This window comes from Callospermophilus lateralis, chromosome 4, assembly GCF_048772815.1.
Source record: "Callospermophilus lateralis isolate mCalLat2 chromosome 4, mCalLat2.hap1, whole genome shotgun sequence".
Lineage (NCBI taxonomy): Eukaryota > Metazoa > Chordata > Mammalia > Rodentia > Sciuridae > Callospermophilus > Callospermophilus lateralis.
The window spans coordinates 166,939,402-166,954,932 of NC_135308.1; positions in this window are offsets into that span (position 1 = coordinate 166,939,402).

Genomic DNA, 15,531 nt, shown 5'->3' on the forward strand with positions numbered 1-15,531 from the left:
CTGAACTATGTACCCAGGCCTTTGGATTTTATTTGGAGATGGGTCTCACTAAGCTGCCCAAACTGTCCTTGGACTCACGGTTCTCCCACCTCAGACTCCAGAGCAACGGGGATCACAGGTGCGCACCGCTGCTCCTGACTCAGCTCTTCTTTACGAGACTTCTGGGGTCAAGAAGAGTTCTCCTGGTGCTCTTTCTCCTCTTAAATGTTCTAGCCCTTGTCCTGATTTATCTCTCCTTCCTCAGGGAAGTGGAAAGGTTGATGCATGCTGCGATCCCCTGTCTAGTTTCCGCTTCATGGCACTCCATGACTTCCTTTTCTATTTAGCAAATAGTTGTTTCCACGTGAGCTTCTGCAGGCCCACCTTAGTTCTATAGGTGGGTCTCATGCACCCTACTTCTTCCTGGCAGAAGCATGTAGCCTTCCATGCCTGAGAATGCTCATTTCCCCATATCTTAGCCAACATTGCTAAGATGCCAAGATTCATTCCTAATCTTTAAAATTAAAACATCTATTGCAATTGCCAGTGCAATAGATGTTTTAATTTTAAAGATTAGGAATGATTTTTTTTAAATGAGAGAGAGAGAGAGAGAGAATCTTTTTTGTAGGTGGTCACAACACAATGCCTTTATTTTTATGTGGTGCTGAGAATCGAACCCGGGTCCCTCCTGTGCTAGGCGAGCGCTCTACCGCTGAGCCACAATCCCAGCCCTAAGAATGAATTTTTTCATAAGTAAATTGAGGCTCTTAGGTTCACCTTCGTGTTCCTGTGGTTATTCTGACCCTGAAAACGGCTCATAGACCCTGGAATAGATATCGCTTACATGAAGGCAGAAGGAAAATGGACCAGCCACACAGAACACTGGAACCCGGGGGGCTAGCCTCCGAGGGATGTGCTCACTGCTCTCAGGATGATGAAGCACATGATGAGTTCTTTCCTTCTTCCTTCCTCCCTCCCTCCCTTCCTTCTTTCCTTCCTCCCTGCTCCCTACCTCTTTCTTTTGTGCTGGGGATGGAACTCAGAGCCTCATACTGCCACATCCCAGTCCTCATGGTAACAACCTTAAAAGATTAAATTAACAGTGAATGTTATTGCTAGGAAGAATAACAGAAAAGAATTTGACAACAGATGAAACTGCATAGGGCAAAAGTCTGACCCCAGAAAGGCAGCCATAGTAAGGTCACAGATGCACAGTTAAAAAGATGCAGAGGAAGAGGTTCTGACTGGGACGCTCTGATCAGTAGAGGAAATCTTATATTATCTACAAGGGAAAACTGACCCGGATGAGTACCATTTTATTAAATTTAAAATGGTAAAGTAAAGAAATGGAGATGGGTGACCTTCAGTGCACAGAAAACTGAGCCAGAAGCTGGCTTAATGGAGTCCACTGCATGACTGCATTTTTGGTAAGTGACTACCAGTCAACCACTGTGGTCACCACCGGTGGCTCTTTCTGTGGGCATGTGCTTTCATTTCCCTTGGGTGAATACCTAGACCAGTGAGCAGACCTGGAAGTTTGGGAGGTGCAGTTTGACATAGGAATACACCATGAAGCCGTCTGACGGTTGAGATAGCCTACGCACCTGCCCTCCCACAAGCCTCCTCCAAGCCTCCCCTACCTGTGCCTTTCTCTATGAGTTTGAATTCCTTAGATTGTATATAAATGGAATCCTGAGCAAGTGCTCTTTTTTCTTTCTTTTTTTCTCTCCGTCTCTCTTTTCTAAGATGGGGTCTCAAACTTATGGGCCCAAGCAATCCTCCTGCAGCCTCCAAAGTAGCTAGGACTATAGGCACACGTCACCTCGCCCAACTCAAGCAAGCACTTTTTTTTAATATACCTTCTTTCACTCACCATTCATTTTGACATTTGTTCATGTGATAGTATGTATCAGTAATTTATTCCTTTTTATTGTTAAGTGTTTCATTGTATGAGTATACCACAATTTGTTTTTCTATTATGTTGGGTTGTTTCCAGTTTGGGCTATGACAATAAAGCAGTGACGAGCATTCATATTCATGTATAAGTCTTTTGCATTTTATTTGGACTTGTATGCTTTCATTCTGTTGGTTAAATGCCTACAAGAAGAATGGCAGATCATATAGTAGGTGTGTGTTAAACCTTTTTTCAAAAACTGCCAAAATATTTTTTCAAAGTTACTTCAACATTTTGTATCCCACTAAAACTGTAGAGGTATAGTTACAGGCCCTCTACAGCCTCAGCAACACTTTCCTTCTGTTCATTCTAGTCCTTCTGATGGGTATACAGTAATAGTCATTGTGTTTTTAATTTGCATTTACTTAATGATTGGCAATATTAAGCATCTTCTCGTGTGGTTATTTCCATCCAAATATCTTCTTTGATAAAGTTTCTGGTCAAATCTTTTGCCTATTTAAAAGTATTTATAACCATTTTATAGAGTTTTGAGGGTTTTTTTGAGTTTTGAGTTTTTCTATGTGCTGAATATGACATTAATACATCATATGCTTTTAAAATGTTTCTCCCTGTCAAGGGGAGAATTCTCTAAACAGTCTTTGAATTCTCTAAACAAGGTTCTTTGAAGAACAGAAATTTTAAATGTTGATGGAGTACAATTAATCAAATTGTTCTTGTATGGATCATGTTTTTGATATCAAATTGAAGAAAGTTTTGCTTAACCCAAGCCTGCAAAAATTTTCTTCTATATGGTCTTCCAGAAATTTAATTTTAGGTTTCACGTTGAGGTCTCTGATCCATTTTGAGTTAATTTTCGTGTTGGTGTGAACTATGGGTTGAAGTCCCCTTTTCTGCATGTGGCCATCCAGTGGTTTCAGCACTACAGTTTGAAAAGATTCTCCTTTTCCCATTGAATTGCTTTGCACCTCTGAACAAAAGTAGTTGTTCATATACATATGGTTCTATTTTTGGATTTTCTATTTTGTTTCTCTGATCTATTTGTCTTGATAGCAGTACCACTCTGCCTTATCTTATATAGTATATAGTTTACAGTAAGTCTTGAAACCAGTTAATGTCTGTCTTCCAATTTTGTTCTTTTTCACGACTGTCTGGCTAGTCTAGTCTAAAATGGTACAATCCAATTACTTGGAAAATATTTAAGGGATGTGAAATCAGTGTGTCAGATGGATATCTGTTCTCCCCTGCTCACTGCAGCACTGTTCAGTAACTAGGAGATGGAATCAACCTAACCATCAATGGATGAGTGGATAAAGAAAATGTGATACACATACACAGCATGCGCACACGCGCGCCCGTGCACACACAGAGGAATACTATGTGGCCATGAAAAAGAAGGGAGTCTTCTCATTTGTGACTGCATGGATGAACCTGGAGAATATTGTGCTAAGTGAAAGACAAATACCATATAATTTCACTTATATGAAAAATGTAAGACAAACACAGAGAGACAATTATGCACAGAAACACAAACACCATATAATTTTACTTATATGAAAAATTTAAGCCAGGTACATGCCTGTAATCCAAGCAGTTTGGGAGGCTGAGGCAGGAAGGATCTCAAGTTCAAAGCCAGCCTCAGCAACTTAGCAAGGCCCTAAGCAACTTAGTGAGACCTTGACTCAAAATAAAACTTAACAAGGACTGGGAATGCAGCTCAGTGGTCAAGTGGCCCAGTGTTCTATCCCTAATACTGAAAAAAAATTGCTCATGACTATTAACCAAGCTGTAGAATTTATTCAGATTTTACCAGTTTTTTCTTTTTATTACTTTTCCTTTCTCTCTGTTCCAAGGTCAACCCAGGTTACCATGGCATTTTTACTTGTCATTTGTCCTTAGTTTCCTCTTGTTTGCTGCAGTTTTTCAGTCTTTCTTTGCTTTTATAGGACAAACCTTGGCAGTTTGGTGCAGTACTTGTCAGGTATTTTGTAGAATGTCTCTTAATTTGAATTTGACTGAACTTTTCCAGGATTGTGTTAGTATCATGAGTTTGGGGAAAGAATCCCACAGAGATAAAATATCCCTGCTATCCATCCTACCAAGGGCCACAACAGGCCACAGCCAGAGTGCCACTTTGCCCCAGCCACTTGGTGGGCCTTGTTTTCCAGGCCCCTCTCTGCTTCCCTACTGTCACAAAAACACTCAGGGGCACTCCAGGGAAGCTGAGCTGCGCAAAATAACCACACAAGAGACAGACATACCTTTTTCTTTGGTGTCCTGTGATGGCTACTCTGACCTTGAGGGTCCACAGAAGAGAGAGTGAGCGCGCACTGGCCCCTTTTATAGAGAAGTCATTCAAAGAAGGCAAGGGTCAGGTTTCAGGGGGCTGCGTCTAGCTTCCTGATGTCCACTGTCAGCAGGTTGTCTGACGTCTAGGAAGGCCACAACCCAAGGCGGAGCAAGAGAAGGGGACACACAAGGGCGTTTCCATGGAACATTCTATCCCAAACGGGGCCAGGGGTTAATATCACAAAGGAACAGGTGAGCGAAGCTTGACCCAGGGAGCTGCAGGAAGGCTCGCCTAAGCACGAAGACACATTTTGCGACTTTCAACATCGGGGCAGCCATCTAGGGCCACTTTGATGTGGCCAGATCATGCAAAGTAACCAACAGAGCCTCAACTGATCAGGGAAGGAAAATGCTGGTCACATAGTGACCTCCCACACCCTACCACAGGCTTTTCTTTGGAAGTGAGCTACTGGTCGTAGCAACTACACATATCCTTGGAATTCCTTTGTAGGTGAGGTGTGTTTCTCATTAATTCATTCACATCAGTATAGATTACCTATGTGTATTTCTTTTACACGTAGGATTATAATCCAATATAATATCATTCAATCCATTGCTCATAGTTTTCCACCTTTGGCCTTTGAGAGATCTTCCTTGATCTTTATTTCTTTTAATTTGTTCTTTCTTTTCTTTTTCTTTTTCTTGGTACTGGGGATTGAACTCAGGGGCACTCAACCACTGAGCCCCATATTCATCCCTATTTTGTATTTTATTTAGAGACAGGGACTTACTGAGTTGCTTAGTGCCTCACTTTTGCTGAGGCTGGCTTTGAACTCTCGATCCTCCTGCCTCCACCTCCCCAGCTGCTGGGATTACAGGCGTGTGCCACCACACCTGGCTTAATTTGTTCTACTTATGGGAAAGCTGAGCTTATTGATTTGAAACCTCTTCTTTTGTAAACTTCTCCCTAAACACTGCTTAATAACATACCACATATTTTGTATATTGTTTCCATTTTTTAGGAGAGAGAGAGAGCGAGAGAAGATGTAGATGGACACAACACAATGCTTTATTTTTATATGGTGCTGAGAATCGAACTCAGGTCACGCCCGTGCTAGGCAAGCGCTCTACCACTGAGCCACAATCCCAGCCCCTGTTTCCGTTTTTTATAATATTTATTTTTTAGTTGTAGCTGGATACAATATTTTTATTTTATTTTTACCTGGTGCTAAGGATTGAACCCAGGGCCTTGCACGTGCTAGGCGAGCACTCTACCACGGAGCACAACCCCAGCCCTATTGTTTCCATTTTTAAAAAAAATATTTATTTCTTTGGTTGTAGTTGGACATAATATCTGTATTCCAAACACTTAGTTTTATGTGGTGCTGAGGATAGAACCCAGGGCCCTGCGAGTCCTAGGTGAGCACTCTACCACTGAGCCACAATACCAGCCCCTATTGTTTCCATTTTTTATTGGCTTAAAATACTTTCTAGGGCTGGGGATGTGGCTCAAGCAGTAGCGCGCTCGCCTGGCATGCGTGCGGCCCAGGTTCGATCCTCAACACCACATACAAACAAAGATGTTGTGTCCGCCGAAAAACTAAAAAATAAATATTAAAAAAAAATTCTCTCTCTCTCTCTCTATCTCACTCTCTCTTTAAAAAAAAAATACTTTCTAATTTCCTGTTTGATTTCCTATTTGGTCCAGGTGTCATTTAGAACCATGCCATTTAGTTAGCAAATAGGAATATGTTATTGATTTCTTTTTTTTTTTTTTTTAAGAGAGAGAGAGGTAGAGAGAGAGAGAATTTTAATATTTATTTTTTAGTTTTCTGTGGACCTAACATCTCTGTTTGTATGTGGTGCTGAGGATCGAACCCTGGGCCGCACGCATGCCAGGCGAGCGCGCTACCGCTTGAGCCACATCCCCAGCCCCTGTTATTGATTTCTAATTTAACCCCCTTGTGGTCAGGGTACACTTTGGCTTGAATCTTTTTTTTTTTTGCAATTTGTTTTATGGTACAGGATGTGGTGATCTATCTTGGTAAATGTTCAGTGTATACTTGGGAAAACATATGTGTTCTTCTATTAGCGAGTGGAATGTTTTATAACTGTCAATTATTTCAGGATGGTTAATAGTGTCCAAATTTTCTATATCCTTACTCATTTTTTGTACTCTTATTCTGTAAACTATTGAGAAGGGGCATGAAACTGCTGAAGATGATTGTAAATTTGTCCTTATAAGTCTATCAGTTTTTTAAAATATTTTTTTAGTTGTTGATAGACCTTTATTTTATTTATTTATATGTGGTGCTGAGTATTATTAACCCAGCCACATGCCAGGCAAGTGTGCTACTGCTAAGCCACAGCCCCAGCCCACTCAGTTTTTATTAGTATATATTTATTGTAGCTACATTGATATCTAACTTACATGCCGCAGTCTGGCTGGGCACAAATCACCAGCCACTCAAGCAGGAACAAATTTTATTTCCTAACTCCCCCTAACGCCACCCATGCGGTCCTTCTAGGCCTACCACACACCAACCGGAACTCCCTCCACCGGAACTTCACCAACCAAGGTGAACAGCAGGGGTCTATATACGTTGAATACACAGCCTGTTTCAATCCAGCATCATCTTAATGGCTGCCTCTCAACCATTGCTTCTGGCAAAATGCCAGGGGCCATTCCGACTTGGCTGTGGCTCTCAACACTTTCATACCACACAACTCACCCATTTGAACTATACAATTCACTGGTTTCCATCAGTTTTAGAACAATCTCATTGTCCCTGCAAGGAAACCCTGTACCCCTCAGCTGCCCCGCCAAGCTCCTTCCCCGCTGCCCCCAGCCCTGGACAGGCACCTATCCGCTCTCTGGTTTGCCTGTTCGGCAAGTTTTGCAGAGTCAGGACCATGCGATGTGCTGCTGGGGAGGCCACCCACACCTCAGCAGTGCCAGTGCTTCCTTTCTTTGCATTTTCAAACAACATTCCAGGGCATGGAGAGACCATGATGCGCAGACATCAGAGTTATTCCCAGGTTTCTGGCTGTGATGAATAATGATGCTATAACATGCACATCCAGGCTTTTGCATGAGTGTGTTCTCATACATCATGAGTATATGTCTAGGACCAGGTCTGCTGAATCATATAGTAGCTATGCTTAGCCATTCCAGGAATTGTCCACCTGTTTTCCAAGGTGGCTACACTATTTCACATTCCCACCATCAGTGCATGGCGGCTGTGATTCCTCCACATCTTCACCAACGTTCAGTATCTGTCTTTTTCATTATATGAAGTGATATCTCATTCTGGTTTTAATTTCTAGTTCCTTGATGGCTAATGATGTTGAGCATCTTTTCATGTGTTTGTTGTCCATTTGTCTCTCTCTCTCTCTCTATATATATATATATATAGAGAGAGAGAGAGAGAGAGAGAGAGAAATGTGTACTAAAATGCTTCATGCATTTAAAAAATCACTTTATTGACATACATATTTACTGTATACAAATTGATGAGTTTGAAGATAAAGGTTTTTCTATGAAGCCATCACCACAAACTATGCCATGAACATATCCACCACTTCCAAGTTTGCTCTCATTCTCTATTTTTATTATTTAATATTAATATTATCATTATTTAATAACAATAATTCACTATTTTTGAGACAGGGTCTCATTATGTGGCACAGGCTGGCCTTTTAATTCTGGGACCTGAGCACCCTCCTGGGCAGCAGGGTTGCAGGTGTGTACCCCAATGTTTGGCTTATTATGTTTTCGTGATAAGAAACACTTAACATAAGAGCTACCCTTTTAGCAAAATCTCAAGTGTGCAGTACAATGTTGTTAACTTTAGGACTGTATGGATGGTAACAAGCATGTGAGAAAAATGCTTCATATCACTGCCATTTGGGAAACTCAGAAACTCAGGAGGATAGAAGCTCAGTGGATTAGAGAAGGGGGAATGTAGGAGAGGGAGGGGGAATGGGAGTAGAAAAGACAGTAGAATGAATGGGACATAACTTTCCTGTGTTCATATGTGAATGCGAGACCAGTGAAATTCCATATCATGTACAAGAATGGGATCCTAATATGAATAAATTATATTCCATGTGTGTATAATATGTCAAAATACACTCCACTGTCGTGTATATCTAAAAGAACAAATGAAAAATAAGAAAAAATGAATAATCAGAATGGCTTGAGCCAGTTCTCAAAGCTACTGAGGGCAGAGGCTCAGTGCCTACGGGGAGGAGCCCCAAGATGGCAGCAGGACATGAAGAAGTGATCACGCCCTTCCTCAGAGGTACCTGCCATGTTCATTGAAGGGGATTCCCAGATATTTTAAGGGCTTTCTGCATGAAATCAAAGCAGATGTTGATCCTGGGGATGCAAAACCGTCACAGCCCACTTGTTAGCCTAAGAGGATGTGTTGGGTGATATATGGATTTCTGGCCCAGGTCCTTCGCACAGTGGGTATAGTCGCATGGATTCATCCTGCGACGATGATGTGTACTTTGAATGGACATGCTGAATAGTGGGAGAGCTCTTGCATCAGTTCCTGGGCCCACAGATAAGAGCAAATAGAGCCGTTTGAGAGTCAGTACCTCCATACCTCAGCCCACACCAGGATGGTAAATAAGTAATACTGCATTCCTTGGGGAGTGGCAGAGACTAGTACCAGCCATAAAGACAGACTTTTCAAAGTGAGGTGACACCAGGAAAACAGCAGAGAACATATTTAAACTTCTGTGCCTTCACAGAAAGCTTGGAAAAAAAAGAAAGAAAAAGAAACATTGTCTGAACTTGGGAACTAGTCAAAGTCTTACAGAAACCAGGAAAACAGTGATACCAGGAGAAGGCGCTTAAAAGCCTCCTGGCGCGTTTGCTCACTCTTGCCCTACCCTCCCCCCAGCCTGGTCTTGAAGACCATTAGCCCACTTTCCCAGTGTGGGACCTTGAACTCTGGTTCCAGAGGGAGCAAAAAAGACAAATGATCGCTTGTCTATTCTAATCTATTGGCTATCTGAAAGACTAAGGGAGGTGCCTGTTTGTTTTGTGTGAATTTGAACCCACTCAGGGTAGAAAAGTGATTTAGTTTGTTTTTGTGGTGCTGGGGACCCGGGGTCTCACATATGCTACGTCAGTGCTCTATCAGTGAGCTGCACCCGAGATCAGTTTTGACAGAGATGTCCTTGAATGTCTAGAACTAAAGGTGAGACTAGCCTACATGGTCATGCAGTGTAGTGAAGTGCTTCAGGCCAGGTGACCCTGCGTGTCCTGGTGGCTCTAGCATGGTGTGCACCATTGGCACCAGGTATGACCTGTCAGCCTGTCCTTTCTCTCCTGATGGAAGAGTTTTTCAAGCTGAATATGCTGTAAAATCTGAAAATAGTAGTACAGCTATCAGGATGAGATGTAAAGATAGTGCTGGCTGTTGGATAGAAAAATCAATCCTTTCTAAGCTTATGAAAAAGAGTTCAATAAAAGACTAAGTGTGGCCAGCATGTGGGACTGCCATAGCAGGTTTGTTTGCAGAGGCTCATTCTTCAGCAGACACAGCGAAAGAAGAAACCTCCAACTTTATATCTACATTTGGCTGCAACATTCCACTGAGCATCTCATAGACAGGTGGCCGTGTGCACACATCTGTGTCCCCTCCACAGTGCAGTGGTTCCATGTTAGGGTCTTGCCGTATGAACCATATGAGGACCCATCCATCAGGGGTGTGTTGTTGGCAAAGCCAGGCAGGCTGTAAAGGCAGTGATAGAAAATTTCAGATGAATGAAACGACCTGCTGTAATGTTAAAGAAGTTGTGACAGTAACTAACAGTAGTCAATGAAGTTAAAGATAAGGCTTTTGAACTAGACCTCTGCTGGGTTCATGGATTGATTAAAGGAGGATATGAAGGGTTGTTCCAGAAGATATAAGGGTAGGGGCAGAGAGATATGCTAAGGAATCTTCAAAGGAAGAAGATGAATCAGATATTCATAGTATGTAACATTACTTCAGTATCTTCTCTGTTACACATTTCTATGAAAGTCCCATATAACTGGTTAGCCTATGAGTTATACAGAATCACTGACCAATTTTCATTACATTTTTTTATTATTTTTTAAAAAGAGCCAGATGTGGTGGCACATACCTCTAATCCCATGGCTTGGGAGGCTGAGGCAGGAAGATCAGATGTTCAAAGCCAGCCTTAGCAATTTAGCAATGCTGTAAGCAACCCAATGAGACACTGTCTCAAAAAATAAAAAATTAAAAAAATAAAAACCAAACCAAGAAACAAAAGAACTCAGAAAAGTCAGTAAACAAATGAATGACTACAACGTTTAACAATCAAGATCAGAAAACCCTGGGAAAAGGAAACATGTGATTTCCAAAAATTACCACATCATATTATTATAATAGTTTTCAATAAGAAATCACAAAGTTGACAGCGAATTATGGGCCATTTATAAGAAAAAAAATGACAGAAACCATCCTTGAGGAAGCCAAGATGTTGGGGTTTCTAGTCAAAGACATGAAATAAACTGTCTTAAATATGTTCAACGAGCAAAAGGAAACCATGGACAAAGTACCAAAGGAAATAAAGAAAATGATGCATGAACAAACTGAGAATATTAACTGAGAAAAACCGATACTGTTAGTCAATTTCTGTTGCTATGATGAAGTACCAGAGATGAAGAATTTATCAGGAGGAAAGATTTATTTGGCTGATGATTTAAAGGTCTCAGTTCCCAGTTGCTTGCCCATCACTGTGTGCCTGTGGTAGCAAGTGTGTTTTGGTGGGCACATGTGGCAGAGGAGGTCTGTCAGCCTCACCACAACTGGGAAGCAAAAAGAGAAAGAACGAGGAAGAGGCCATGGGGCCCTTTGAGGGTGTGCCCCAGCAAACTGACTTCCTTCTAGTAGGACCCACTTCTTAAAAGTTCCACCCCCTCCAAATAGCACCTCAAGCTGGGGCCAAGCCTTCAACACATGAGCTTTTGGGGAACATTCTAGATCCAAACTATGACATGCCACTCCTGTTTGATTGATGTCCATCTCACGATGCAAAATGCATCTTGTCCATCTCCAAGAGTCCCCAAGTCTCAACAGTCCCAGCATTATTCAAACATCCAAGTCCAAAATTTCCTCTAAGACTTATGGAAAACTCACCTGTGAACCCCTATAAAAATAAAAAGAGCAAGTTATAAACTTCCAAGATACAATGGTGCAAGGCAAATATTCCTGTCCCAAAAGGGAGGAATAAAGGCATGAAAAGGAAAAACCAGACCGAAACACACAGGGCAAATGTTAAAACATGTCCTCATGTGCAGCATCTGGGACATGTGGTGGCATGCTGTGAGTTCCAAAGGACTTGGCCAGGGTGCGAAGGTGATCTGGCTATGGCATCCATCATCCCATCAATCACCTGGCTCATTTGGCTGGCCAGGCACGGTGCCCTTCTTCACTTACCATTCTGTGTGCATCCATGCTCAGTGGGAGAGGATGACATTTCCCCGTAAAGAAGGAACATTCTCCCTCCTTTTCTGGCTGTGCTCAACTGCTAGTATCTCCAAACAAGGTTTCAAAGTCCAAAGGGCCCACCCCCATGTCTCTGCTTGCTACCTACAGCTCCTTTTAGCATCTCTAATCTGTGGAGTCTCCATTGCAGCTTTTGCTTGATTCTTACAGTTTTGTGCATCACCATGTTGGGGGCTTCTCGTAGTGACTTCAAGCCTGCCACGTACTGCCTAGACTCCTGGTTTTCCTCTGAAATCTCAGTGGACACCTCTAGGACCCCCACATCTTGTGCATCTTGCATGCCAGAAAAACCATGTTCGATGAGCATCATGTGGATGATGCTAGGGTCTGCTGCTAGCGTGAGCTGTGTCAGGGCGTGTTTAATCATGGCTGCAGCAGTTTCTGAGTGCTCACAGCAAAAAGAATGCCCCAACAATTTCCTAGGTGACCCTGTGCAGAGGGCGCCTTGGGCTCAGGCTTGCCTTTCCAATGAAAGGTCTACACCCTGACCCTTTGAGCCTGTCATAGATGGGGTCTTACTGATCACTGGAATCCCATCAAGGGATCTTTTCTACTGTCCTGGTGAAGGAAATCAGCTTCTTTTAATGGTGCTGTCTCTTTGGCAATGGCACCCTTCTTGAGGACACTTTTACCCTTGCTCCTTTTTTGGACAAACTACAACTTTTTCAAATATTTCCACTCTACGTTTTGCTCCCAATTCTCACTGTAAATCCGGCTAAAAGCATCCTGCTACAACCTGAATGCTGTGCTGCCTTGAATTTCCTCTGCCAGATTAATTAGTTCATCACCTTTAAACTCAGCCTCCCATGAAAATCCAGAGCATGGACAAAATGTAGACAGATAATTTGCCAGAATGTAACGTGTGGCTGCTAGTCTAATTCCTAATGGAGTCCTGTTTCCCCCAAACCTCACCTTCATGGCCTTCACTGTAGCATTTCTGTCACTATGCCGGTCTCAGAGCCTTCACCTGAATCACCCATTATGCTCTGCTTACAGAACTCTAGGTTTAATGTAGTTTGTCTCCCCAAACTTTTCCAAATTCCTTCTGCAGACCAGTTCCAAGGGTTTCTGTCTTTCTTTTTGGTAATAACATTCTGTGTTGATTTCTGTCACTGGGACAAATATCTGAGATAAACAACTTAAAAAGGGTGAAAAGTTCATTTTGACTCATGGTATCAGAGGTTTCAGTCTGTGGATGCTTGGCCCTGTTGCTCTGGGTCTCTGGTGGCCGGGGACATCATGGCAGGAATGTGTGGTAGAGGAGGCATCACCTCATGGTGGCTAAGAAGCAAAGCCGGGAAGAAGAGGGCCTGGGATTCCAAGGTTCCCTCCAAGGGCACACTCCTGCCGGCACCACCTCCTGAGGTCCCACCTCCTCCCAAGGCACCGCAGGCCACTCATCAACTTTTAGCCCACGATATGTCAGGGGACACTACAGATCCAAACCATAGCTGTTTCCAACCAGAAATTCTGGGACTCAAGGGTACAAAAGCTGCCTTGAAAACCTACTAAAGGGGCTCAGCAGCAGACTTGAGCAGGCAGAAGCAAAGTGTGGAATGATTCCGTTTGAGGAAGAGAAAGCAAAGGGAGTTAGAAAAAAACGAACAGAGCCTGGGGGACCTCTGGACATCACCTAACACACCAGGGTACAGATGATAGGAGTTCCAGAAAGAGAGAAAGAAATGGGCAGAAAGCTTATTTGAAGAAATTATGATCCCAAACTCCCCAAATATGAGGAAAGACATTAATATACAGATAAGAATTCAAAGAACTTCAAGAGATACCCATCAAAACACATTATCATCCAAGTCATGGCACCAAACATATGCACATACACACACAATCATAAACGGTCAAATTTTTGCCTGTATTTGCTCATTTAGGTCATTCTTTAATTCACAGATCACTTTAATCTTGAACCTTCTGAACTCCTCCTCTGACATTTCATCAACTTCACTGTCCATGGCTTCTGTTATTGTGGTGTCCTGGCTTGTTTGGGGCACTTTCCTCCCCTGTTTCTTTATGTTGTCTATGTGTCTTCTTCCTTGCAGCGAGGATCCTGAACCTCATGCAAGCTGGGAGGGCTGATCTGGGCCAGGCTTGAGTGCCTGCAGTAGTCTGCTGGTCAAAAGGGGTGTCCTGTGCTGGGGGCTGGGCTCTGGTGGGTGTCCACCTATGGTGGGATGGACTGGGGCCTACTGTGAGCCTCTGTCCTGGTCCTGTACAGGCCGGTGTGGGTGGATCTGGGCCAGGCCTGCCTTCTCGCTATATCATAAACTGTCAAAAGAAAGAGAAAAGCAACCTGTTTTATATATATAGTTGATTTCCTACCAGAAAGTATGAAAGCTATTTGGGATGACAAAATTAAAATTTCAAAAAAAATTCTTTCAATCAGCAATTCTATTGCCACAAAACTATGCTAGATGACAAAAAGGTGGGAAGCAAAATTGTGGAAAAAACACCAAGCTGTGTGAATAGCACCTGAGGCCTGGGGTGGCTCTATTATTGTCAGACAAAATAGATTTCAATTCATAAAAGACTGCAAGAGACAAACAAGGATGTTTTATATGTTGGGAAAAGTTCGAATGTACTAAGAAGATGTAAGTACAAACATATTGTCTTAGTCAACTATTTTGGTGCTGTGACTAAAGGGTTTGACCTGCACAAGTGTAAAGGAGGAAAAGTTTATTTGAGGACTCATGGTTTCAGAGGTCTTAGTTCATAAAAGGCTAACACCTCAGGGGTTGAGGGGAGGATGAACATCGTGGCGGAGAAGTGTGGCAGAGGGAATCGGCTCACATCATGATTGGGAAGCAGAGAGAGACTCCACTTGCCAGATACAAATATGTACCCAAAGCCATGCCCCAATTCCCACCTTTTCCAGCCACACTCTACCACTGCTGTTACCACTCAGTAATTCCTTGGTGGGATTAAATCACCGAATGGATTAAGACTCTTATAACTGAATCATTTTCCTCTGGACCTTCTTGCATTGTCTCACATGTGAGCTTTTTTGGGGACACCTCACATCCAAACCATAACACACATTCACACCTAACAACAAACCCCAAATGTACAAAGCAAAAATGGGTAGAATTTAATGGAGAACTATTTATTTCCATAATAATGTTTAGAGAGTTTAAATAATGAATAGTATAAGCAGACAGGATATCCACAAGGAGATGGAAGACTTGAACGCAGTGTAGACCAATTTGCCATAACAGACATATCCAGGACACTGTACCCAGCACGAGCAGAATACTCACAACTCGGTGTTCTCCAGGACCAGCCTATTAATAAATTTAAAAAGACTGAAATCACAATGAAGCCTCTTTTCTGAGTTCAAAAGAATAAAACTATAAACCAGTAACAGAAGGAGAATTGGAACATACACTAATATGTGAAAGTTAAAAGTTAAAACGATACATTCTTTTCTTTTTCACCAGGGAAGGGGCACTTAACCACTAAGCCACAGCCCTTTAAAAAATTTTTTAGGGTCTTGCTGAGTTGCTGAGGCTAGCTTTGAATTTGTGATTCTCCTACCTCAGCCTCCAGAGTTGCTGGGATTATAAGCATGTATCACTGCACTCAGTTAAATAATACACTCTTAAACAACCAATGGGTCAAAGAATAACTCACAGGTAATTAGACAATGCCTTGAGGTGATTGAAGACAAAAACACAACACACTAAAAACTTATGGGATGCAGCAAAAGCAGACACTAAGAGGAAAATTCATAGCTGTAAACATGTATATTAAAAACCAAGCAATTCTAAATCCCAAATATATGATTATATAGTGAAGGATCTAGAAAAAAGT